We start from the raw sequence: 26,332 nt of genomic DNA, 5'->3' as shown, positions 1-26,332 counted from the left end.
TTGATTATTTAAGAGAGTGGGTGAATGGAGGGACCCTGGGTTCATCCCTCGAGGGAGCCACACAGGTAACGCCTATGGGATACTGAACTTCATTAATAGGGGTGTTTTGAGTTCAAGAATAGAGAGGTCATGTTGCATCTCTACAAATCTCTGGTGAGACCAAACTTAAAATATTGAGTTCAGTTCTGGTCACTTCATTATCGGAAGGATGTTGAAGCTATGGAGAGGGTGCAGAGATTTACCAGGATGTCACCTGGATTGGGTACAAACAAGGGGGCTTACAGCTACCAAACTTTAAGAATTATTATAGAGCAGCCCAATTAAGATACCTATCAGATTTTTATCAAACAAGGGAAAACCAGATTGGATCAGATTAGAACTAGATAAAATAGGGGAGAAGATACCGAACATAAACTATATAAATGGGATGAAAAGTTGGTGCAACATAGGAATTCACCAGTACTGCACCATCTGCTCAACATTTGGAAGAAGATTCACGTAGAAAGGAATAAAATCAACTACCAAAATTAATATTGACGCAAAATCAACAAATCCCTTTCACAATAGATAACCTTTCCTTCAGAGAATGGGAGAGAAAAGGGATCAAAAGAATAGAAAATTGTTTTTTGGGAAATAAATTATTATCTTTTGAACAAATGAAGGACAAATATGGTATAACTCACGGTACAATGTTTGCATACCACCAACTGAAAACCTACTTGAAGGACAAATTGGGAAACAGTCTGAGGTTACCAGAAGGAAGCAATTTTGAATATGTGATTACAGACACAATGATAATTAAAAGATTTATAACAAACATGTACATCAAACTACAAGAAAAGAAGAACGAGAAAACAAGCTGTAAACCTAAACAAAAATGGGAACAAGATCTAAACATAAAGATAAAGAATGAAACAAGGGAAAAGCTATGTTCTAGAACTATGAGAAATACAATAAACACGAGGTTATGCAAGATACAATATAATTGGTTACACAAGCTATACATCACGCCCCAAAAGTTAAATAAATGGGACCCAACAGTATCAGACAGATGTTTTCGCTGTAAGAAGGAAACGGGAACAACAATTCATGCAATTTGAGCATGTGAGAAAGTGGAAAAATTTTGGGAAGATCTAAACCAGGTATTAAATAAAATCACAAAAAGCAACATACCAAAAAATCAAGAGATCTTTCTTCTAAGTAATATAAGAAGTAAAGAACTTGGACTCAATTTGGATGGAGCACAAAAAAGATTTATTATGATAGCCTTAGCTGTAGGAAAAAAATGTATTATGTAAACCTGGGAATTAGAAGATAGCCTGAGAATACAGCAATGGTACATAGAAATGGATAAATGTATTCCATTGGAAAAAATAACAGAAGAAATAACATCACAGTATTCAAACAAATTTGGGAACCGTACATGGAACACAATAGAGAAGTCCTACCTCCACCACCTAAAATGACAGGAGAAGAAGACGAAATGAACTGACCCAGTATGTAAAAGTAGATGACACAAATTTCTTGTTTATTTTCATTGTGTGACTACTTTGTTTAACAGGTTTAATGTATCATATAGGTTGAACGTTGAGTGAGTGGGGAGGGTGAGGGAGAGAGGGAAGGGAGGGGGGAAAAGGGGAGAAAATGACACTGTGTATATTCAAGAGGGAAATTTCTGTGTGCATTTTGGTCAGTATGGTTCATAGTGTGAAAAATAAAAAATAAAAAAAAAAGGATGTCACCTGGATTGAAAAATAAGTCTTATGAGGCAAGGTTAGCAGAGATGAAACTTTTCTCTTTGGATTGTAGAAGGATGAGAAGAGACTTCAGAATCATAATCATAATTTATTGTCCTGAACAAGTCATGAAATACGGTGTTTGCTGCAGCTTCATAGTCCAAACATTCATATTATAGGTACATGATCCTTTATCCAGACATCTAAAATCCAGAAAGCTCCAAAATCCAGCAAGTGGGGACCGGCGGTCAGGGGAGGCAGCCGGGGGAGTCTGCCGGCGGCCGAGGGACCGGCGGTCAGGGGAGGTGGCCGGGTGGCTGAGCGACCGTGGTCGGGGGAGGTGGCTGGAAGGGGGTGGGGGTGGATACGGCAGCACAATTAGGGTGGGCTTTCCGAAATCTGGAAAAATCCGAAATTCGGAACACACTGTCCCCCAAGGATTCCAGATAAAGGATCGTGTACCTGTATAGACATCTTACAACATTATATATATATATTAAAAAAAAAACACACAAAAAGTTGAGTGCTTGTCTTTAGGCTCCTGTACGTTTTTCCCGATGGTAGCAGAATGAAGAGGGTATGGCCTGGGTGGTGGGGGTCTTTGAGGACACCGCCTCATGTAGATGTCCTTAATGGAGTGAAGTCTGGTGCCTGTGATGTTGCAGGCTGAGTTAACAACCCACTGGAGTTCATTCTTGTCCTGAGATTTGGCGCCTCCATACCAGGCAGTGATGCAACTAGTTCTTGACCCATTCCACTACTAAGTCCTCGATGAGGATTGGGTCTTGTTCCCCTGACTTCCCCCTGAAGTACACATTCCTTGGTTTTGCTGACATTGAGCACAAGGTTGTGGTCGTTACACCGTTAAACGAGCTGATCTATCTCCCTCCTGCACACTTCCTCGTTGCCATTTGTGATTTTTGCCAACAACTGTAGTGTCATCAGCAAACTTGTAGATGGCATTGGAATTGTGCCTGGCCACGCTGTCATGATGAGTAGATCAGTGGGCTAAGCACACATCCTTGAGATGTGCCTGTGTTGATGATCAGTGAGGAAGAGATGTTGTTTCCAATTCGTACTGTCATGATGAGTAGAGCAGTGGGCTAAGCACACATCCTTGAGATGTTCCTGTGTTGATGATCAGTGAGGAAGAGATGTTGTTTCCAATTCGTACTGACTGTGGTCTTCTGATGAGAAAGTCAAGGATCCAGTTGCAGAGGGGGATATGGAGGCCCAGAGCTTGTAGCTTTTTTTCCAATATTGAGGGAATTATGTAGTGGATGAAGAGCAGCCTGTTCCTGTTTTCAAGGTGATCCAGAGTTGAGTGGAGAGCCAGCAATATTGCATCTGGTGTTGAGTGGTTGTGACGATAGGCAAATTTCCAGATCTTTGCTTAGGTAAGTGTTAATTCTGGCCATGACGAGCATCTCAAAGCATTTCATCACAGTTGAGTTTAGTACTACTGGACGATAGTCATTAGGCCCTTTCAAGCTGCTGTGTAAAATTGAGTTAACTAGGCAATTTGCCTGGTTAGCACCCCACTCAAGTGGCAGACTGAAAGGGTCTGACCCGGTCAGCGTGGTCCAAATTCAACTGGTCCTCTGACCTACCTCCAAGGTAGTCAGAAAACTCAGTTAAACTTAACTAGGTCGTGTCCACTGGCAGCTTGAACAGGAAAATGGCTGACCCAGTTACTCCTGTGATGTCAGCGCTTGCGTGCTGGCATCACAGGGAAACCCCTGGCTGAAGTGCTTTCCATGATTGGGGGGAGAGAGGGGTCACTGCTGTGGGGGTCGGGGTGGAGGGGGCTACATTTAGGGGGAGTGAGGTTGCTGCCATAGGGGGAGAGGACACTGGTGGGGGGGTGGATTGAGTGGTGGCTGCTGCTGAGGAGGAGGGGAGTGGGGGGGGGGCAGCAATCTGCCACTTCTGCGAATGCCACAGCTCAATGTTTGCAGCAGCAGGACTTTGATGGGGGGAGGGATGCTATTGATGGGGTGGGTGTTGATTGATGGTGGAGGTGGCGACTGACAGGGGGGAGGGTAATTGACGATGGGTGGTGACTAATGGGGGGGTGACTGACAGCTGGTGGGGGGGTGCTGGGGAGGGTGGAGACTTACCATTAGTTCCCATGAGTGCGTGATGTGTCACTTACCGCATCATCGTGGGGGCGGGATACCCCTTAAATTGCCGTGTTGGTGATTTAATGGGTGGGTCGATCCCCTTCCAGCTTAAAAGATGCTGGAATCACCTTTGCCCCAGCAATTGCACCTGGGTCCCAGGAGGGCTTAAAAGTGCCTATTGAGGCAGCTCACACTCTTCTTGGGCACCGGGATGATTGATGCCCTTTTGAAGCAGGTGGGAACCTCTGACTGCAGCAGTGAGAGGTTGAAAATCTCCGTAAACACTAAGCTAGTTGGTTGGCGCAGACTTTCAGTACCTGCCAAGTACGCCGTCAGGACCTGACATCTTGCAAGGGTTCACCCTCTTGAATGATATTCTAACATTGCCCTCAGAGACAGATATCACAGGGTCCTCGGCCTTTCCAGGGATTCTAGTAGGCACTGTTTGGTTCTTCTCAAAGAGGGCAATAAAAAGTGTTCAGATCCTCAGGTAATGAAGCATCACAGCCATCTATAATGTTTGCCCTCACTTTGTAGGCTGTAGTGGCCTGTACTCCCTGCCATTGCTGGCGTGTATCTAGCTTCCTCCAGAATTGCCACTTTGCTTCAGAGATGACCTTCCGCAGGTTGTACCTGGACTTCTTATAAAAAATCTCAATCCCTGGCCTTAAACGCCCTTATTGTTGCCGTTAGCAGTTGCTGATTCATCCAGGGCTTCTGGTTGGGAAACACACTTGTCTGTGCAGGTCTTGATGAAATCGGTGACACCTGTTGCAAGTCTAAGGATGAGTTCTTGAAAAAGTTCCATTTCACCGATTCAAAGCAGTCCTGCAGATGCTTCTCTGCCTCCCTTGACCTCACTTTCACCATCTTCACCATTGGTTCTGTGGTCTTCAGTGTCTGTTTGTGCACCGGGAGCAGAAGTACAGCCAGGTGATCAGACTTGCTGAGTTGAGGTTGCGGGATGTCTCAGTATACTTTTTTCATGGTGGTGTAGGAGTGGCCAAGTGTGTTGGATCCCATGGACTCACATGTGACAGGTTGGTGGTAGTTTGTCAGTCTTCTTCAGGTTGGCCTGATTGAAGTTCCTCAGAATGATAGGGTTGGCATCAGGATGTGTTGTCTCATGGCTATTATTTATAGTGCTCAGTCCCTTCAGAGCCAGCCTGACATTAGCCTGGGGCAGAATGCACACTGCATCCAGGATGATGGTGGTGAACTCCCTCGGCAGGTAGAAAGTCATCTTAATCAAGGGCTAAAAGATTCTGAGAGGCATAGATAAGGTGGACAGCCAGCACCTGTTTCCCAGGGCAGGAACAGCAAAGACCAGACATGTCAAAGTGAAGGGTTGTATGTGTCTGGAATTGCCTTGTCAGAGATGGTGGTGGAAGCTGAAACATTAGGGGCATGTGAGAGACTCTTCAACAAGCATATGGATGGAAGAAAAATTAGGGAGGGTTCAGAACTTAAAAAAAAAGAAATATATGGGTCAGCACAACATTGAGGGCTGAAGGACCTGTACTGTGTTCTTTGTTTTATGTGTAAACCTGTAGGGATCATTCACTGCATCTGGTGCTCCCAATGAAGCCTCCTCTACTTCAGGGAGACTGGTTGCACACTGGGAAATTGTTTTGCTGACCACCATCTGATGCAACAGCCCAAGTAGCCAACTTCAATTCCACACTCCACTGCCACACTCACATGCCTGTACATGGCCTCGTGTTAAGGCCACCCGTAAATCTTCCTTCTCCAACCAAAAGCATCAATATCAACCTCTCCAATCTCCTCTCACCCTCTCCCTTCATCCCATCTTATCCCTCATTCCTCTTACTCCCTTTCTCAGCTCACCACCCACAACTCTTCCTTCTGTCAGAGAACGTTTCTTAGCTTTCTGTCCTTCTACCTATCACCTCTAATTTCAAGGAAACAGCCACAAAGAATAGTGCAGGTTCTTCGGACCATGAATTTGTGCTGACTAATGTAAACCTTTTGCACAATTATCTAACCCATCCCTACATCACACACATGACCCTCTTTCATACATCCATGTGCCTATCTAAGTCTTTTAAGATCCCAATTGTATCATCCTCCAACACTGCACCTGGCAATGCATTGCAGGTATTTAGTTTTGTTTCCTTGGGAAAAGGTGTTGGTTATCTACCTTGTGTAGCCACTTTATCTTTTATACCTCTATTAAGCCACCTCATCCTTCCTCACACCAAAAAGAAAAGTCCTAGTTCCATCAACCTTGCCTCCAATCCAGGCAATATCCTGGAAAATCACCTCTGCACCCTCTCTGAAACTTCTTCATCCTTCTTGTAATGAGGAACAGAAATCATCAATTGCTCTCAAGATTCTGTTTCAATGAGTTTACCTCCAATTCTCCAAATTACTGGAGAATGTGCAAAATAATGACTCTGATACAAAAGTATTAATTCTTCTCTCATCTTCTCAAATGCAAGTCTTGAGAGCTGATCTGATAGAGGTCTTTGAAAATGTGGAAGGGTAACATTGGACATGGAGATAGTTTTCACTTGCATATAAGACCAAGTTTGGAATTGTGAAAGCATTGAAGGCAGTTCCTTTGTGAATCTCTGTAAGAGCAATCCATTCAGCCCAATCCCTTGCTCTTTTTCCACAAGGTCTGTAATTTGGTTCCACAGAGAAGGGTTGTTCAGCACGTTAATATGCTGCTTACAAGTCATGAGCTGATTAAGCAAAGTGAGATGACCTATTTGACGTTTCTGGATAAACATAGTTGCAAATATTTCAGCTGTGCCTTCAAGTTCAAATTATTATCATCTGACTGCATACAAAGAACCTGATTAAACTGTTTTTTGGACCACGGTGCACAAACATGTAAACAATGATCACACAAAAATAATATATAATTTAAATAAATTGTATATATATTTTGGTATCATTTGCTCAATGACAAGATGTTCATCCATCTCACAGCCTGTGCAAAGAAACTATTTCCCAGCCTGGCAGTTCTGAATTTTTGGTACTCCTGTACCTTCTTCCTGATGGTAGCGGGTCAAACATACTGTGTGCTAGACAACCAAGATCTTCTATAATTCTTTGTGTCCTATTTAAGCAATAAATGTTGTCAATTGAGGGTACTGAAGGACTGAGCAGGCCAATTAACAGATGTCTTCACTGACATCGTCAACATTCGCTGCAGCAGTCCATCCCAATACCCAATAGGGCGAAATTAGCAGGTCTCCATGCCGCCCTGTGGCACAGATCTTCACCATTATGAAATCCTTTGAGCATCTGGTGATGGATAGATCAAAGCACACCTCCCAGAGATGCTGGACCCATTCAATCAGCCTTTAGAAGAAACCGTTCCACAGACAATGCTATAGCCTTGTCGCTTCACTCTGTCCTGGCTCACCTGGAGATCAACGGCTCATACGCAAGACTGCTGTTCATTGACAAGCTTGGTGTTTAATACGATCATTCCCGAGAGGCTGGTGGAGAAGCTGTTCTCACTGGGATTCATCATCCCTCTTTGTAATTGAATCCTGGACTTCCTAATGGAAAGGCCACAGTCTGTCCTGTTCCTGTTCACACAATCAACCCACAACTACATCGCCAAATCCAGCTCCAACTGTGTATTCAAGTTTGCAGATGGCCTCATTTGCATTAACGATGAGTCACACTACAGAGAAGTGGAAAATCTCATGAAGTGGTTCACGAATAACAATCTGAGTCTCAACATGGACAAGACAAAGGAGATGATCGTGGATTTCAGGAGGACCAGGAATGACCACCCTCCACTGCACATCAAATCTAAGATACTTGCTGCTATCCTTCCCTCTATTTCCCAGACTTCTCTGTTTAGTGGCATCTGCATATTTTGAAATGGTGCTTTGTGTGTGTGGCCCGAGCCAGGGAACAGGAATGTGTCAGGGCCTTAGCTCTAGACTCTGAGCTGGAGGTAGGATCAGGAACATGGGTATGTTTGCTCCAGGAGATTGTGCGTTTTCTGCTCAATTTCAATCTCTGGATTCACTGGAAAATGTATTATCCAACAATGTAACATGTAAAAATAAAGTGAAATGAAATTGTGATACAAAATGACATCCAATTATCCAGAAAATGTTCAGTCTGTCACTGAAGTCCTGCTGGTGTTAGATTATTGGAGTAGGTGATTATTGGAGTAGATGATGAAAATGATCTTTTGTTACATTCGTTGTACAATGTACAGATCTACTGAAATTCTTTCTGGTGCAGCTGAACAGATATTTTGTGAAAAAACAGCCACAATAATATACATAATTTGAATTAAAAAGGGACAATGAATACAATAGATAAATAGTGCAGACAGTCCTTTTGTGGGGTTGGAGTAGTCCATGGTTGGTGTAACAAGGGAGCCTGATATTGGTGCTGGAAAGAAAATGTTCTTGAACATAGAGGATTGGTCTTCAGGTTTCTTTGCCTTCTGCTCAAAGTACTTTGCAATTCTACTATTCGAGATGGGAAGTGGACAGGAATTGTTTGGTGCCACCAACTTTGGACTGGTGAGAAGGAACAAAAAAAGATAATGCTGTCTGACGACCTGCTTGGTGAGTTGGGTTGGGGCGGTGGGTGGTGAAATGTAAGTACCAAGATAAAATTGGCTCCAAAGTCCCCATCCTTTCTCCTCTGATTAAATACCTGTCAGTTCACAAGGACAGAGTATTCATATAAATTGTCCTTGGAAACACTACCACCCAGTGGAAAGGTGACTTCAGCTGAAATGGACTCACAAATCTGGAAGAGTCGATTTTGTAGCAGTGAAATCAAAAGAGAAATCAGGAAAGCAATGATGGGCATGAAAAATGTGCAAATCAAACAAATGAAAATCCAAATATGCTTGAACGCTACATAAAGTAAAAGAGGTTAATGGTAGATATACTTGGGGACTGAAAAGGTAGCGTTTGAGTGTAGCACAGCATGCAGGCAAGGTTCTCAAGAAATGCTTTATCACTGTCATCAAGAGAGGGGAGGATGTTAATATAATTAAGAAGAATGTGTGTTGAACATGACAAGCATTCTATAAGAGGAGGTATGACTTAGTCCAGCATCATTATCGAAAAATATTCCAAGAAAGGGAAGAAAGTGTAGAGGCTCGGAGTACATTTGTTTAATCTCCACTGTTGACAGAATTGGAGACAAATCGTGTTTACCTTTGGTTGAAAACGGAGGAAGGAATAGAGTAATTACAGAAATATGAATACTGATGAAAGTTGCGCCTGCCCTTCAGAATATTCCAGATTTTCTGTTTTGAGCTCCTGCTTTCGGTTGAGTTTCAAGTCTATGTTTGGAGCAAATCTGTTTGCTTTTTAATTTCAACCTCAGTTGCTGAAATACCCTTTTGTTTTTATTGATAAGCTTGATAGCATATGAAAGTGAATCAACTTTACAGAGTACTGATGACACTGCAGTTGGAGTGCAGAGAATCATTTTGATCTCTGTACTGAAGAATGTGCTCGCATTGGAGGCAGCACAGAGAAGATATTCCTACCCTGAGGAAAAAAGACTGTGACTATTGACCTTGTCTCTGCTCCTGGTGATTTAAAAAAAAAAGCAGTTCCCTGTTAGCCTCCAGAAAGAAATGTCCCAGCCTGTTCAGCCTCCCTTTGTAATTCAAGCCCACCTGTCCAAGTACCACGTATGAGAATCTTTTCTGCATATTTTCCTGGTTAGTCATCTTCCCCATAGCTGGGTGATCAAAACTGTGTACAGTACTCTGTGAGATATCACTAATGCCTTGTGAAAATAACTTTAATATGGTTTGAGATTGCAGGGGGAAAATTGAGGGGAAATTTCTTCATGCAAAGGGTGGTTGGGATGTGGAATAAGCTTCCAGCAGAGGTGGTTGAAGGAAGGACGTTATTTACATTTAAGGAAAGACTGGATAATTACATGGAGGGGAGAGGATTGGAGGGGTATGGACCAGGTGCTGGTCAGTGGGACTAGGAGGGTGGGGATTTGTTCCGGCATGGACTAGTATTGCCAAACTGGCCTGTTCTGAGCTGAAAATGGTGATATAGTCAGAGGAGGTGGGTGAGGCATCAGTATTTACCAAGGAGAATGACATGGAAGATAGTGAGCATTGTATGGAGAATGTGTTGATGCATTTGGATGAAGAAGGTGCTGAGTCTTTTGAAAAGCATTAAGATGGATGAGTCCTTGGGCTTGGTGGAATATATCCAAAGTTATGAAGGAGGCAAGTGAGATTACCAATTCAGAATCCAAATGAGAGATCGTTGTGTCCTCACTAACAACAGGCAATGCCCTGGAGGACTGAAGCCAATGTATCTTTATTCATAAAGGAAAATAGGGATAATTCAGGATTGTAGGCCAATTTACCTCATCAGAGGGAGGAAGATAATGGGGACAATACTTGAGGATAGGATTTGTGCACATTTGGAAAGACATAGACAGATTAGGGGAAGTCAACGTGGTTTTATGAGGGCAGTTCATGCAAATTAGATAATTTTTTGAGGAGGTGACGAAGATGCAGAATTGGGCAGAAAAGTTGCAGATGAATTCAATCTGGATAAGTGTGAGGTGATGCATTTTGGAAGGTCAAACCAGAAGGCTGAGTACAGGGTTAATGGTTGATTACTTAAGAGTGTGGATGAACAGAGGGACCTTGGGGTTCAAATTCATACATCTCTCAAAGTTGTCGCACAGGTTGATAGCATTGTTCAGATGGCTTATGGTTTGTTGGGCTTCATTAATATGGGGATTGAATTCAAGAGGTCATTTTACAACTCTACAAATCTCTGGTGAGGGCACATTTGGGAGTATTGTTTTATGATCTGGTCACCTCATTATAGGAAGGATCGGACTGTAAGATCCTGCAGAGGATAATGAAAAAGATCATTGGGAGCTCTCTTCCTACCATGAAGGACATTTACAACACAATGCAGGTGTAAGGCAATAAATATTGTGAAGGACTCCACCTACCCCTCAACTAAAACTGTTTTCCCTTCTCCCATCTGGTAGGAGGTACTGCAGCACTCAGGCCCTTGCATCCAGATTGAGCAACAGCATTTTTCCCCAAGCCATCAGACTCTTGAACTCCCAGAACATTTGGGGATAGGGTACTGTCGACTGCTATTGTATGTCTTAATATTTTAAATGTGAGGAACTTCTGTTCTAACATATTTATGTAAATATGCTTCATGCTCCTGGAGAAAAGCTATCTCATCTTTACCGTGCGAGCATTGTATAAAGGGCGCAGAAGAGATTTACCTGGATTGGAAAATAAGACTTGTGAGGCAAGGTTAGCAGTGAATGGACTTTTCTCTTTGGAGCGAAGAAGGATGAGAGGAGATTAATAGAGGTCTATAAGATTTAGAGGCATGGACAGAGTGGACAGCCAGTGCCTTTTTCCCAGGGCAGGAACAGCAAACACCAGAGGAGATATGTACCAAGTGAAGGGAGGGAGTTTAGGAGAGACATCAGGGGTACATTTTTTTAAACAGTGTGTTGAAATTTTTTGATTAAGTGTTTTGCAGGAGAATATCAACCAGGTTTTGTGTTTGAGATTATTATTAAAGAATTCTTGGTTTGTGAAGATGCCTCCTTTGGAAATATATTGTTGCAGGCCTTCAAAATGTATGATATTTGAATGGTGATCAGCAAATTTTACAAGTCACTGGTCTATGATGAGGCCCAACCAGTGTGTAAATGGCCCTTGCCCACTTCACCTTCAGGTGTTGCAGTAAGTTTGTGTATGTTCTCTGCTCATGGTTGTGCTGTGTTTAAAACCTCTAGCACCTCCTTTTCTGTGTAGACTATGTTCAAGATATTGTTATTTACTTTTGAGTTCCCTAGCCTTCATGTCCTTCCCCACTATAAATACAGATGAGAAATACTTGTTTAGTATCTCACCCTATGTCACCACAGTGTGGATCTGTTTTTTTCCTTAGATCCTCATTTGTCTTTAATATAACTGACATATACCTCCTTTTCCTTGACCTTGAAAGGGGACCTGAGGAGCCACCTGTGGGTCAAGGGAATGAGCTACCAGTGAATGTGGAAGAGGAGGTTACAATTACAATGTTTAAAAGACATTTGGACAGTTGTATGGATCGGGAAGATTCAGAGGGACATGAATCAGAAAAAAGCCAATGAGCCTGGCTTGGATGGACAGTTTGGTTGGCCTCTATGAGTGGGGTCAAAGGGCCAGTTTCATGCTGTGACCTCTCTGAAATCACCCATCTTTCCATGATTTGCACAATACAATGGTGATGTCATCTCAAGGACTGTAGCTCCACAACCAATGCTATCACTGACTGATGCAGTAAAATTGCTAAACTTGGTTCACTCACTGCTCAAGTACTGCTCACCAAACTGCCTGGCAGCTCTGCCTTTCAGGGCTGATAACAAGCCAGTCATAGTAAAGGACATTGAGGCCCTTCTTCCAGACTTCTTTGTATCCTTTTGCTATTTTGAGTGCTTCATTCAAGGGTTGTTTAATTTGGAGGAGCACTGATTCATCAAGTGGTAATTGTTTTCTCTTGTTTAATGAGGTATGAGATTTTGTGTAGTCTGAAGGGAGTCGGTCACTCTTGAGGAGATTGCCTCATGACACTGTTCCCTTGAGTGAATATCTGCTGCTTGTGGATTGTAATATGACATTGTGAGAAATGTTTCCGTACGCTTGATAATCAGAACATTTTTAAGCAACATTTTCGACAGTGGTCCCCTGATGTTTGTGTGGAAGACTTGGTGAAATTATTTGTGCTGCGAGTTATGTTGTCATATCTGAATTTGTTACCTCAGTCGAAAAGTCTGATTGGATTTTGATCTGTCACTGAAGAAACAACAGGGTGGCTTACTCAGCCTCCTCAAAGACATTTAAATTTCAATTACCACTGATGTGGATAATGTTTGAGAACCAAAGCAAATCTCTTGCTGACATTTTGTGGTTTTCAAAATGAAAAAAATACTGTTGAAGCTCATGTTCTGGCAGATGGCCCATGAAAGCAGCAAGAAAAGGAAGTTGCTGTGAGAGAAGTAAAACATGAAAGTCTGCAGATACTGTGGTTGAAGTAAAAGCACAATGAATCGATGAACTGGAACATATTCAAGAACTCATCCGTAGACTTGAATGAATATGCAACACGTGTCACTGACCATCAAGACCTGTGTGGACGAGTGTGTGCCCATGGGCACATACCAGGTTCCCCCTCAACCAGAAGCCCTGGATGAATCAGAGTTCACAACCTGCTGAGAGCAAGAACAAGGATGTTTTAGGGCAGGAATCTAGATCTCTTCAAGAAGTCTGGGTGTGACCTGTGGAAGGCCATCTCTGAAGCAAAGTGGCAATTCCGGAGGTAGCTCGAGACCGATAGATGTCAGCTTTGGCAGAAAGTGCAGGCCATTACAGCCTACAAAGCAAGGGAGAACACTATAGAAGGCTGTGATGCTGAACACCTTCTCTGCCAGCTTTTTAGAAGCAAATTGTGCCTACTAGAATCCCTGCAAAGACTGAGGACCCTGTGATATCGGTCTCTGAAGATGACATCAGAACATCATTCAAGAGGATGAACCCTTTCAAGGCATCAGGCCCTGACTGTGTACCTAGCAAGGTACTGAAAATCTGCGAGCCAGAGTGTTCATGCACATGTTCAACCTCTCATTGCTGCACTGAAAGGTTCCCACCTACTTCAAAAGGGCATCAATCATCTTGGTGTCCAAGAATAATAGTGTGAGCTGCCTCAATGATTATCACCCAGTAGCACTAACTTAGTATACACTGTTATTGTAAGATGAATGTTTGCACTATGATGCTGTCACAAAACACCGAATTTCGTGACTTGTTTATGACAATAAATTCTGCCAACGTTGGGGAAACCCAGCAGGTCAAACAGTGGACTTTGAGGCAAACGTTTCAGGCTTGAGCCCCTCATCAAGCCGAAACATTGGCTCTGTATCTTTAGCGCTACTTTATAAAGGTGACCGAGTGACCTGCCCGGCTGCTCCAGCATCGTGCTGTGTGCAGACCCCCTTTCCTTGCCTCACGTCTTGATGTGGTTGGTGAAGGGCCCGACACCTTGTCCTGCATCTGGACCGTTGCGATAGAAAGGCCACGTCCGTCCGGCTGAGTTTCCCCGGCCCGGCCTTCTCGCGTTTCACTGGGAAACAGGCTGCCGAAGGCTTGTGCCGCCGACATGGGCCTTGAAGACAACTCTTCACGTGGGCTCATTTACCTCGCAAAATTCGGAGCCCTGACCGGCTTCCCCGGTGTTGATCACTTTAGACCGAGGGAAGGCGACGGCTTGTCCTGGGGTCCGCCTCGCCGGAGTGTGTGCGCGCCTGCGCGGTCCTCCAAGGCGCCAAGCTGCGTCTCGGCCAATGGTCGCAGGCTGGTGCGGCCGCGGGGGCGGTCGGGATCTGTGGTCCAGACTCCGGAGTGTGTGGGGTGACGCAGTCAGTGAGCAGCGTGGGTTGGCGGCGCGGCGCCAGCTGGGAGGGTGCGGCGTGCGCTCTGCTGCCCCGCAGCGGCCGGGCGGGGCGGCGCGGCCGCGGCTCTCGCTGCATTGTTGTCGGGGGAAAGGCTGCACCCTGTCAGCGAGCAGCGCCAGGCCCGGCCGCCATCTTACTGCGCTGCTGTGAGCGAGCAGCGCCGTCGGGCGGAAGTCCGAGGCCTGCAACCGCCTTGTGTCAGCCTGCCGGGATTAGCGCGGCGCGGCGCGGCGGCTCCAGGACGCGGCTCCGGCAGTGGCGAGGGGCGCGCTCCGTCATTCCCCGTGAGGCGGCGGAGCGGCAGGTGCGCGAAGCTGTCGCGGCGGCGGAGGCCGAGGCCCAAGACGGGCCCGGGCCGCATCACGTGCGGTGAGTGGGGGCTCGGGCTGGCGGCGGTCGGGGGTGGGGGGGGGGGGGGGTCCGGCTCTCACGTGGCGGCCGCTCGCGCCCCGCGCCGTGGCGTAGCTGAGGGACCCGGGTTGCCCGGCCGTTCCGGTGTTGGCAGCCGATTGCATCATGCGGCGGGGCGGGCGCGTGACGGCGCCGCGGGGGCGGAGGGGGGTTCCCGGCGCGGGGTCTCGGGGCAGACAGGGGGCTGCTGTGCCCTTGCACCATGTGCTGGGCGCGGGGCTGCTGTGCCCTTGCACCATGTGCTGGCCGCCCCTGGGTGTGAACGCCCCGGCAGCCGAGCCCGCGCCGCCTGCTTGCCCTTTGGAAGGTGGTTTTGTTTTCGGCTTCCTTTGTGTTGTGAGCGCCCGGGGATGGGGGGCCGCTGAGCCCGGGCACCTTCTTCATGGCCGCCCATGAGCACAATTCCCCGGTGGTTTCTTCCTTATGGGGGTTCCAGGCCATCCTGCTCAAGAAACATGCAGCCAGGTCCACACAGGACTCCCACCCATATTGTCTTTCAGCTTGAGATTTCAAAGAAAACTTCCAGTCCAATATTGAGACGAGTAAAACACGAAAGTCTGCAGACACCGTGGTTGTGGTAAAAACACAATGCTGGAGAGACTCAGCAGGAAAAGGGTGTCTTTTAATTAGTAAAGATACAGAACGAACTGATAGAGATCCGACTTGGGCGCCAGCCTATATTGATGAAGGGTTCAATCCTGAAACCTAAAGTACAGCCCCTTTGGTCCTCAATGTTGTGCCAACCCATATATTCTTTTAAAAAGAATTAAACCCCCACCTTGTAGTCCTCTTATTTTTCTTCCAACTGTGTGCCTAAGAGTCTCTTAAATGCCCCTAATATTTCTGTCTCCACCCCTATCCCTGGCAAGGCATTCCAGGCATCCACAACTCTCCATGTTTCCCTTAAGCTTTCCTCTGTTCACTTTGTACATTTGTCCTCTGGTGTTTGATATTCCTGCCCTGGGAAACAGGTGCTGGCTGTCCACCGTATCTGTGCCTCTCAGAATCTTCTTCAAAAAGTCCCAGCTCTGCTAACTGCCTCATCAAATTTATTTTCCAATCCAGGCAACATCCTGGTAAATCTCCTTTCTATAGCTTCCGTATCCTTCCTATAACAAGGTGACCAGAACTGAACACAATACTCTTAAGTGTGGTCTTACCAGAGTCAAACTCAGTCCTCCATTATTGAATTTAAATAACAGGCTATTTTGGCCCTCAAGACCATGCTGTTCAATTTACAACTAATTCACCACGCCCCCTTGTAGATTTGAGAGGAAACTGGAGCCCTGGGGAAAACCCACAGGGAGATCATTTAAACTCCTCACAGAGAGTGCAGGATTTGAACCACAGTCCCCGATCGCTGGTGCTGTAAAGATGTTGCACTAACCACTACGCCAACTGTGCTGCCCAACATCCCATAGGCCTTCTTAACTATCCTATCAACCTGCGTAGCGACCTTGAAGGATGTATGGATTTGGACTCCAAGGTCCCTCTGTCCCTCCACTTGATCTTTGCTGTATAATGTACAGCGTTTGACCTGTTGAGTTTCTCCAGCATTGTGTTTTTATTTTAAGTGAAATAATTGCCTGATCTTTTTTTTTGTTTGGTACCACGGTGTCTGACTTCAGTCAGGAAATTAACATTTAAACATTTACATGCTGCTACTTTACTCAATAATAAGCTTAAAAAGTGGGCTTGAAGATGTTTGTAAATTTTAGAGGGAAAGGTATGATGTTGGTTCACTTCTCAGCCATTCTTTTACAGAATTTCCATTCTTTGTTAATGATAGTTTGGAGTGCTATTGTAATTCAATTATCATCCATTCGTTTTCTGATTTCCCCAGTTTCAAATGTACGTGATAGAAATATTGTATCAGCCAAACATCTTAGAGTTTGCAGTCAGCTGTTTGCAATTGTTCAAACAGCTCATTTGTTGAATTTGTTTGTAATGCCATCTAACAGGCAACATAGTTGTGTCATGTCAAAATAGCTTTTTTAGTATTGTGGCATCAGAATTTATTGTCATGAGCATCTCACAAAATTCACTGGTGGGGCAGCATGACAGTGCAAACATTGACATAAGGCACCGGACAAATTAAATAAGAATAGTACAAGAAGAAAATGTTAAAGTAAGGCTGTGGTCTTTGACCAGGAATCTGATTGCAGTGGGGAAGAAGCTGTTGCGCTGCTGAGTACTTGTCTTCAGGCTCCTGTTCTTTTCCCCCGATAATAGCAGTGAAGAGGGCATGGCCTTTAGGATAGAGGCTGCTTTCTTAAGACACCACCTCTTGTCGATGTCCTCGAAGTGAAGGCTGGTGCCCGTGATGTTGCAGGCCGAATAAACACTCCCAAAAAATTCTTTTGCCCTGAGAGTTGCCTCATCTGTACCAGACAGTGATGCAACTGACCAGAATGTTCTCCACGGTACACGTTAGAACTTTTTGAGAGTCTTTGGTGGCATATCAAATCCCCTCAGACACCTCACGGAGAATAGCCACTGGGAAGCCACCTTCACAATTGCATCGACATGGAGGCTCAAGGACAGATCTATCGATGTTTTTGAACAAGTTGTGCAAGGCAACTGCTTCATTTATATTGAATGTAATTTTTGATGTACCATTTTTTTTTCCTATCAATCTTCTAAATAGCTATTAATCCTTGGCTTTTCATCCTTGTTTTAAACTGCTTGAAATATTTTTCTTTGGGAAGTTTCTTTTGATAACATTTTTCCTAAATCGGTACTGGAAACTTTAATTATTGCTTCGGTAGAATGATTAGATGAGTTGTGAATACTTTTGCTATTGCTTTTTAATCTCAAGAAGAAATCTGAATAAGCAGTTAGCAATGAGTGAATTTTGTTGGGGAAAATTGGAATATTTACTACAAATAAATGTCATTCATATTGAAATTGGTATTGTAGTCGTTTGTTGGAATTGGTTCTTGGGGCTTAGTTTTGATTCATTGTTTTGCACAGAGCAGGAGAATATCAACCAGGTTTTGTGTTTGTGATTGTTATAAAATAATTCTTGTTTTATGAAGATGCCTCCTTTGGAAATATGTTGTTGCAGGCCTTCAAAATGGTATATGATATTTGAATGGTGATCAGCAAAGTTTACAGGTCACCCGGTCTGCGATGAGGCCCAACCAATGTGTGAACGAAGTGAAACAGTTTAATTTTCAAATGAGATGGCCCCTTGCCTTCAGGTGCTGCAGTAAGTTTGTGCATGTTCTCTGCTCATGCTTTTTGGTTGTGCTGTTGTTTAAAGGCAACTAGCAGAACTTTATCAATATTAATCAATTTAGTTGCACAGACTAATCCAGTTGGGGTCAATAATTTATTACAGAGAAATCTGGACATGTGTTCAACTCTTTCTCTTCCCCCCCCCCCCCAATTCATTGGTTCACTGGCTATTTCTTCAGAGCAATGAGAGAAGCTTTTAAATGCCCAAGTTTAAAATTATGCAGCTATGTTGACTTTGGTGTTAGGCAGATGAGAGAGACTCTTGAAAAACATTCGGTATAACTTGAGCAAGTTTTTTCTTGTCACATTGAGAGAATAATAAAGCACAAGTTGACTGATTAGCATTTCCACTATTCCATCAGTTCATGGTCGATCCAATTTTCCCCACATCTCTGCCACTTTATCCGATTGTCCCTTACAGCCCTTATGTTTCAGATATGACTCTTCATCTTAAATATATTCAAAGACTTGGTCTTCACAGCCAGAGGGAGTAGTGAATTCCAAGAAACTCCTCAGACTCTGACCTCAATAGACAACCACCCTCTGAAACTGTCCCATTGATAATAGGAGACATCCTCTGGCATTTACCCTGTCACCCTCCCCTCCCCTAAATCTTGCATATTTCTGTAAGATTAACTCTCATTCTTCTTACCCTAAAGAGGTTCAACCTTTCTGTACATCAGTTCCTTCACAGGAATCAACCATATGAACCTTCTCTGCTCTAACTTTAATGTGGAAACCATAGCAGCGCACAATGTTAGAGGAATGGAGACCAAAAGTGCACATGGTATTTCTCTTATCAACGCCTTACAAACTTGCATCAAATCTTTGCTTCTTTTAATGAAGGCTAATAAATTGTCCAATTACTTGTTAAATTATTAATTGTTCCTGGATGGTAGCCTTTTCATTGCTTGTGCTAATATCCCAAATTTTCATTGTACCTTCCAAGGTAGATAACTTCTCAACTTAATCTGTTGTCTTGATCTCAGAATTTGCTATTCTGCCAGTCTTTATTTCATCCATTTATTTGGGTTGACTGCACAGACCCCCATCCATCACTTGAGATGATGCTGTATTAAGTGGTTGTCAATAAAAAATGTGAGGAGAGTTGATAGTCTTATTGTTGTCTTTGGAGTCCATTTAACTTCCGAAATCTGAAATTTTGATTGTTTGGGATTAATTGCATTCATAATTTGCATTAATGTGTAAATTTGTGAAGGGTTGAGTTAGTCCCTGATAGAGAAATGATCAGTATTTCAGGATTCCATTTGATGAGAATGAGACACAATACCATGTGAAATTAATACTGTGAAGCATTGTTACACCTGTGCAGATCAAAACTTAAATGAAGGTCCCAGATCATACCTGCAATGTACTGTCATCATTTCTGCATGTACCGGGCGCTGTGTTTGTTCATTGATTTACGGGATTAATGAAGGGGTGGGAGGGGATTGCAAGAAACCATAAAGTTGTCTCTTTATTGATGTTTTCTGTGAATGTCAGCTGTGCACACAATGCTCACCGAAAACATTTTAATCTATTTTGTCCTTTGGAATATACCCTAATTAAATTTCATGTTTTAAGATTTAACCTTAATTTCATGGTCTCATTGTGTGACACTTTGCCACCTGGCCATTTACCAGAATGCCTTTTTTTTGTGTATATGCCCAAGTCTCAAGACTAAACTGGTTAAATAATTTAGTTTGAATATTCCACACTTCAAATGTAAATGCACTATGTGCTTTCACAAATTTGCTGGTGATGTACGCACTAAAAACATTAAACAAGAAAGGAAAAGGCCTCAATTGGCTCATGGGATTGGAATCAGACAAAACTTGGCCCCTTGTGATATATTCATCATCTGCAAATTGTGGCTTTTTATTTTGGTTTGCTTGTTAACCAGCGTGCTACTTTGGACACTGACCAGGACATTTCCATGATAGCAGTGCTTATTTCACAATTTAGTGCTTGCTAAACTGAAGAACATGCCTTGTAGCTTAGTCATCACTTCATGAAACAGGCCCCTTCACTCCTCGTCTGTGCTGAACCTTTTCTTTTACTTAGTCCCGCTAACCTGTCTATAGTCCTCCATATCTCTCCCATCCATGTGCTTGTCCAAATGCTTCTTAAATGTTAAAATTGAGCCTGCATTCTCCACTTTCGCTGGCAACCCATTTCTCGCTCACACAACTCTGTGTAAAGTTCTCCCTTGCGTTCGCACTAAACTTTTCCCATTTCACTCTTAACCCATTTCTTCTGGTTTGTATCTCATCTGCCCTCAGTGTAAAAAGTCTGTCAACAATTACTCTGTCTATCCCTCTCATAATTTTAAATGCCTCTATCAAATCTCCCTCGTTCTTCTACCCTACAGGGAATAAAGTCCAAACCTGTTTAACATTTCACTGTAACTCAGTTCCTGGCAACATCCTAGTAAATCTTCTCTGCACTCTCTATCTTATTGATATCTTTCCTATAGTTGGGTGACCAAAACTGCATACAATTCTCCAAATTTGGCCTCACCAATGTCTTGCACAAGTGTACCATAACATTCCAGGTCCTGTACTCTGATTTATGAAGGCCAATGTGCCAAAAGCTCTCTTTACAACCCTATCCACCTGTGACGCATAATTCAGGGAATTATGTATCTGCATTCCCAGGTCCCTCTATTCTACCACACTCTTCAGTGCCCAGACATTCATTGTGTACTCCTTTTGGTTTGTCCTTCCAAAATACAACAGCTCAAACTTGTTTCCATTAAATTCCATCTGCCATTTTTTAGCCCATATTCCAGCTGGTTGAGGTCCCTTTGCAAATTGAAAAGTTTCTTTGTTGTCCACTCAGCCTCCAATTTTCGTGTCATCTGCAAACTTGCTCATCAAATTTATCACATTATAATCCAGATAATTGATATAGATGGCAGACAACAATGGTCCCTGCACTGATCCCTAAGGCCCATCACTAGTCACAGGCCTCCAGTCTGAGAAGCATCATCAGAAACTCTGGTATCTCCTGACCTGCCATTGTTGAATTCAGTTCATTACTTCACCATGAATACCTAGTGTCTGAACCCTCCTGACTAACCTCTCATGTGAACAATATCCACAGCCTTTCCTTCGTCAACTTTCATGTTAGCCTTCTCAAATAAAAACTATAAGATGGGTTAAACATGACCGACCATGCACAAAGCCATATAACCATATCACCATATACAGCACAAAACAGGCCAGTTTGGCCCTACTAGTCCATGCCAGAACAAATCCCCACCCTCGTCCCACTGACCAGCACCTGGTCCATACTCCTCCAATTCTCTCCCCTCCATGTAATTATCCAGTCTTTCCTTAAATGTAAATAATATCCTTGCTTCAACCACCTCCGCTGGAAGCTTATTCCACATTGCAACCACCCTTTGCGTGAAGAAATTTCCCCTCATAATTTTCCCCCTGCAATCTCAAACCATGGCCTCTGGTTTGAATATCCCCCACTCTTAATTAAAAAAGCACATCCACGTTGACTCTCTCTGTCCCTTTTAAAATCTTGAACTCACTTGCTGGCTATTCAAATAATTGTATATTTGATCTCTTCGAACGCCATCCAATAATTTGCCTGCTACTGATGTCACTCTCAGCGGCCTATAATTTCCAGGGATACTTTTGAAGCCTTTTTTGAACCAGTGGCTAAGGACATTTTAAATATTTCTGCCAGAGCCCCTGCAATTTCTTCACTAGCCTCCCTCAAGGTATGAGGGAATATATTTCCAGTCCTGGGGATTTATCCACCCTTATTGCTTTAAGACAGCAATAACTTCCTTCTCTTTAATCTCTATCGGTTCCATGATTTCTGTTTTCCTTACTTCCTGCAACTCTGTGCCCATTTTTTGAATGAATGCTGATGGGAAAAAAACATTACAGATCTCCCCCATCGCTTTTGGTCTCATACAAAGCCGACCACTCTGATCTTCAAGTGGACTGATTTTGTCCCTGACGATCCTTTTGCTCTTAATATACCTGTAGAAACCATGAGGATTTTCCTTCACATTGCCTTTTTTTTTAGCTCCCTGATTTCTTTCTTTATACTCCACAAGAACCTCATTTCCTCCATGTTGCCTATGCCTGCTATGCACCTCTCTTTTCTTCCAAACCTGTAACCCCAATATCCTTCAAAAACCAAGGTTCCTCTGCCTGCTAACCTTGCCTTTAATCCTGACAGGAACACACAAACTCTGTTCTCTCAAAATTTCATCTTTGAAGGATCTCCACTTACCTCACACACTCTTGCCAACTCTACCCAATCCACACATTCCAGATCCTTTCTCATTTCATCAAAGATGGTCTTTATCTAATTTAGAATCTTAACCCAAGGCCCAGACCTATCCTTCTCCTTAATTAACTTTAAATTAATGGTATCATGATCACTGGACCTAAAATGTTCCTCTTGTCTTGTTCCCTAAAAGGAGATCCAGTATTGAATTCTCTCTAGTTGGTACCTCTATACATTGATTTAGAAAAATTTCCTGACACGTTTGACAAACTCCAAGCCATCCAGCCCTTTTACAGTATGGGAGTCCTAGTCAATATGTGGAAATTAAAATTTCCTACTGTCACCACATTATGTTTCCTGCAACTGTCTGCTACCTTTCTTCAGATATGCTCTTCCAATTCTTGTTGACTAATGGGCAGTCTATACCTTTCCCGTTCCTCAGCTCCACCTATATGGCCTCCAGATGAGCCCCCTGGTCTGTCCTGTGAGCAATGCTGTGATATTTTCCCTGATGAGCAATGCCACTCCTCCCCTTTCGTCCCCCATTCTATCACGTCTAAAGCAGCAGAAGCCTGGAACATTGAGCTGCCAAGTCCTGCTCCTCCTGTAACCAAGTTTCACTCATGTCCACAGTGTCATAATTCCACATGCCAATCCATGCTTTCAGCTCATCTGCCTTTTGTATAATACTTATTGCATTGAAATTGATACACTTTAGAATATTTCCACCATGTACAATCCATTGACTTCTCAAGGTTCATGCAATTTTCGCATAATCTTTTCCCTCCTATCTGATCTGGCACTCTGGTTTCCATCCCCATGCAAATCTAGTTTAAACTCACTGGAGGAGCTCAAGCAAATCTTCCTGCAAAGATATTAGTCCCCCTCCAGTTCAGATGCAAACTGTCCAGTCAGAATAGGTTCCATCTTCCCTGGAAGAGAATCCAATGATCCTGAAGCCCTCCCTCCTGCGCCATGTCTTTTAAGCTGCATTATTCCCCTATTTCTAAGACCACTAACACGTGGCGCAGGTAGCAATCCTGAGATTACTACCCTGGAGGTTCTGTCCTTCAACCTAGCGCCTAACTCGCTGAACTCTCTTTGAAGGACTCCTCACCACGTCATTGGTCCCTATATCGACTATGATATCTGGCTGCTCATCCTGAGAATGACATGAACTCGATCTGATATATCTCGGTATATCGGGTACCAGAGGCAACAAACCATCCAGGATTTTCAATCATTTTCACCAGAGGTTCCCTGCACTGCCTGCCTGCTCCCATTCCCTCTCAGGACTGCCTCCTAGTTTCTGACCCCACACTGGCCCCAATCCTCTCAGTACCATAACATTGGCCTGTTTGAAACTTGCGTCTCCTTTGATCTCTGCTTTGTAGGCTTCTGTCTGATGATTCATTACCCAAACATAATGAAACCTGATAAATTATTTTGTATTCTTGAGTTTGCATCCATGGAAAATGGGCAGTGGTGATCTTCCATAATTTTCCATATAGCACTCGTCAAGAAAATTGATTTCATTTAAATTCCTTGAGGGTGAACTTTGTTCCCAACCTCTAATTTTGGATGGTGGCCTGTGAAGTCTGCGATGGCTAGTTTCTCTCACCTAGAAGGCTGTATCGTGAAGGATTGTCTATATTTGCCCATGTTTAGAATTTATTTCTCTGATCTGCTGTATTCATATCTGCTTAAAACCAACCAAAAATGTTTTTGTGACCAAAAAAGAATACAATTATTGTACAACTTACTGAAAGAGAAGGGATAGAACAGTACAGCTTGGCCCTTGATGTTGTTACCGACTCATGTAAATCTTTTCCATGATCAATCTAATCCTTTCCTCCCTTACGGCCCATCACCCTCCATTTTTCTTACATCCATCAACCTGCATGTCCTATTGTATAATTTGCCACCGCCACCCCTAGCAATGCATTCCAGGCACTCATCAGTCTCAGTGTAAAAGAAAACCTACTTCTAACCTCTCTCTTCAGCTTAATTGATGTGTTAGCCATTGCAGCCCTGGGGAAAAAGGTGCCAGTTATCCACACTGGTCTGTATCTCCCAGTCAAGTGCACCTCTTGTGTTGCCTCTCATCTTCTGTCGCTCCAAATATATAAACTTGGTCCTCCATACTTTGAGTACTGCCATTACCTCAAACTCCACCTTTAAGTTTGACCTTCCAAAGTGCATCACTTTACACTTATCTGGAATGACCTTCATCCGATACTTTTCCCCTCAACTCTAAATCCAATTTGTATGCTGTTTTAACATATGACACTATCCACAGAACCTCCAACTTTTGTGTCTTCTGCAAACTTAGAAACCCACCCCTCAGGTTCAAGTTTATTATCATCTGACTGCACATGTACATCTACTCCCACCTTTTTCCTTCTGTGGACAAGCCAGTTCTGGATCCACAAAGCCATTTCCATGGATCCTATACTCTGTGACTTTCTGGGTGATCCTACTGTGGGGAACTTTGTCAAACACCAACTAAAATCCATGTGCATCACACCCACTGTTCATCATCAGTTTGTATATTTGCCACCTCAATTAGGCTCCTGAGACACAACCTGCCCCTCACAAAGCTATGTTGACGATCCTGAATAAGACTATGCTTAGCCAGATGCTTGTAAACCTTGTCCCTAAGAATCATCTCCAGTAACCCTAACCCACCACTGACATAAGCAAGAGAGAGGTGGGGTGGTGGTAAGGGAAACTGGAGCTCTATGCCATCTGGTTCGAGGGTTCCCAGGCAGAATTTGATACGACGTTTTCCAATTTATAGGTGGCCTCAGTTTGGCAGTGGTCAGAGCTACCTCCTCTCTGATTAATTCTGTTTTTCTCTCCTGTCTTCCTGTCCATGTCCAGCCATGACCTAGTGGCCTATGCTCCTCCCCTGCCTTTTTATTCAGGCACCGCCTGCTTTCTTTGCTCATGCCTTAACAAAGGGCTCAGGCCTGAAATATTAGTCCTATTTCTTTACCTCCTATGAGTTTCTGCAGGACTTTTGTGTATCACAGCTTTTGCAGACTCCCTTGTTTCGCTGCTATCTAACATTTGGAATACTGTGTTCAATTCTGGTTGCGCCATTACATGAAGGATGCAGAGGCGATGGAAAGAAGAGGTTGACCAGAGTGTTGCCTGGTTTAGAGGGTATGAATTATGGGGAGAGGTTGGACAACTTGGGGTGTTTTCTCGAGCATAAGAGACTGAGGGGCAACTAGATGGACATTTATAAAATTATTAGGGCCGTTGATAAGGTGGATAGAATCTTTTCCATAAGATAACAATATCACACTGGAGGACATCCGTTGAAGGTGATGGGTCGAAGTTTCAGGGAAATGTGCAAGACATTTTTTACTTACTCAGAGAAGTAGATGCTTCGCATGGACTGTCAAGTGTAATGGTGGTAACAGATACAACAGCAGCATTTTTTCAGCTTCTAGATTTGCGAGTATGAAGGGATCTTTATCATATGCAAGCAGCACAGTTTTAGTTTGATTAGGATGTTTTTTGGTGCAGATGTGGATCATGAGGACCCATTCATGTGCAATACTATTCTATTTGTACAGATGAGTGGTTGAACTGTAGGAGTGTGTGCTGTTGTATCTCAAGGATTTGCTTTGTTTTGAAGCCTGTGGTTCTTGCTGACAATATCTGTGCTGAGTTTCCACTTGAATGTGGCCTATCTTATTGCACTTTAGCAACAGAAGTTCTTTGACAGCTTGATGTTCTTTGCATTAAGCAGTTCCATATTTTCTTCACCCTGTATCTTTGACTTCCTGTTGTTGCTGCATTTGCTGTACTTTCCTGCTTTTCATACAGAAGCAGTTTTCCAAAATGATCAGGTAGCTTGGAGCAAGCCTATCTAAGAGCAGGCAAGTCATTTGGTGTATTTAAGACAGAGGTTAATATGTTCTTGATGAGCTGGGGAGAAGGCTGGGCAATGGGAAAATGGATCAGCTCATTTTTTAAATGGTGAGGCAGACTCGATGGGTTGAATAGCTTATTTCTGCTCCTCTGTCTTACGGTCTTGTCTGTGGGCATGAAGTTGGTAACTAAGAATAGCCTAAGTAA

The 26,332-nt window shown here is 43.6% G+C and overlaps 1 protein-coding gene across 3 annotated transcripts in view; it reads left to right on the top strand.

Moving 5' to 3' along the window:
* Positions 1-26,332, top strand: part of kansl1b (KAT8 regulatory NSL complex subunit 1b) — a 155,807-nt gene that overhangs the window by 21,170 nt on the left and 108,305 nt on the right. Inside the window, exon 1 of one of the 3 annotated variants that reach the window (XM_069905228.1) lies at positions 14,612-14,701. The exons of the other annotated variants lie outside the window; for them this stretch is intronic. The gene's annotated coding sequence lies outside the window, so the exon portion shown is untranslated. Of the gene's footprint in view, positions 1-14,611; positions 14,702-26,332 lie in introns of those variants that run through there. 3 annotated transcript variants of the gene reach the window in all.

Source organism: Narcine bancroftii, chromosome 12, assembly GCF_036971445.1.
Source record: "Narcine bancroftii isolate sNarBan1 chromosome 12, sNarBan1.hap1, whole genome shotgun sequence".
Lineage (NCBI taxonomy): Eukaryota > Metazoa > Chordata > Chondrichthyes > Torpediniformes > Narcinidae > Narcine > Narcine bancroftii.
The sequence above is the reverse complement of the archived record's forward strand: the minus strand, read 5'-3'. Positions and strand labels throughout refer to the sequence as shown.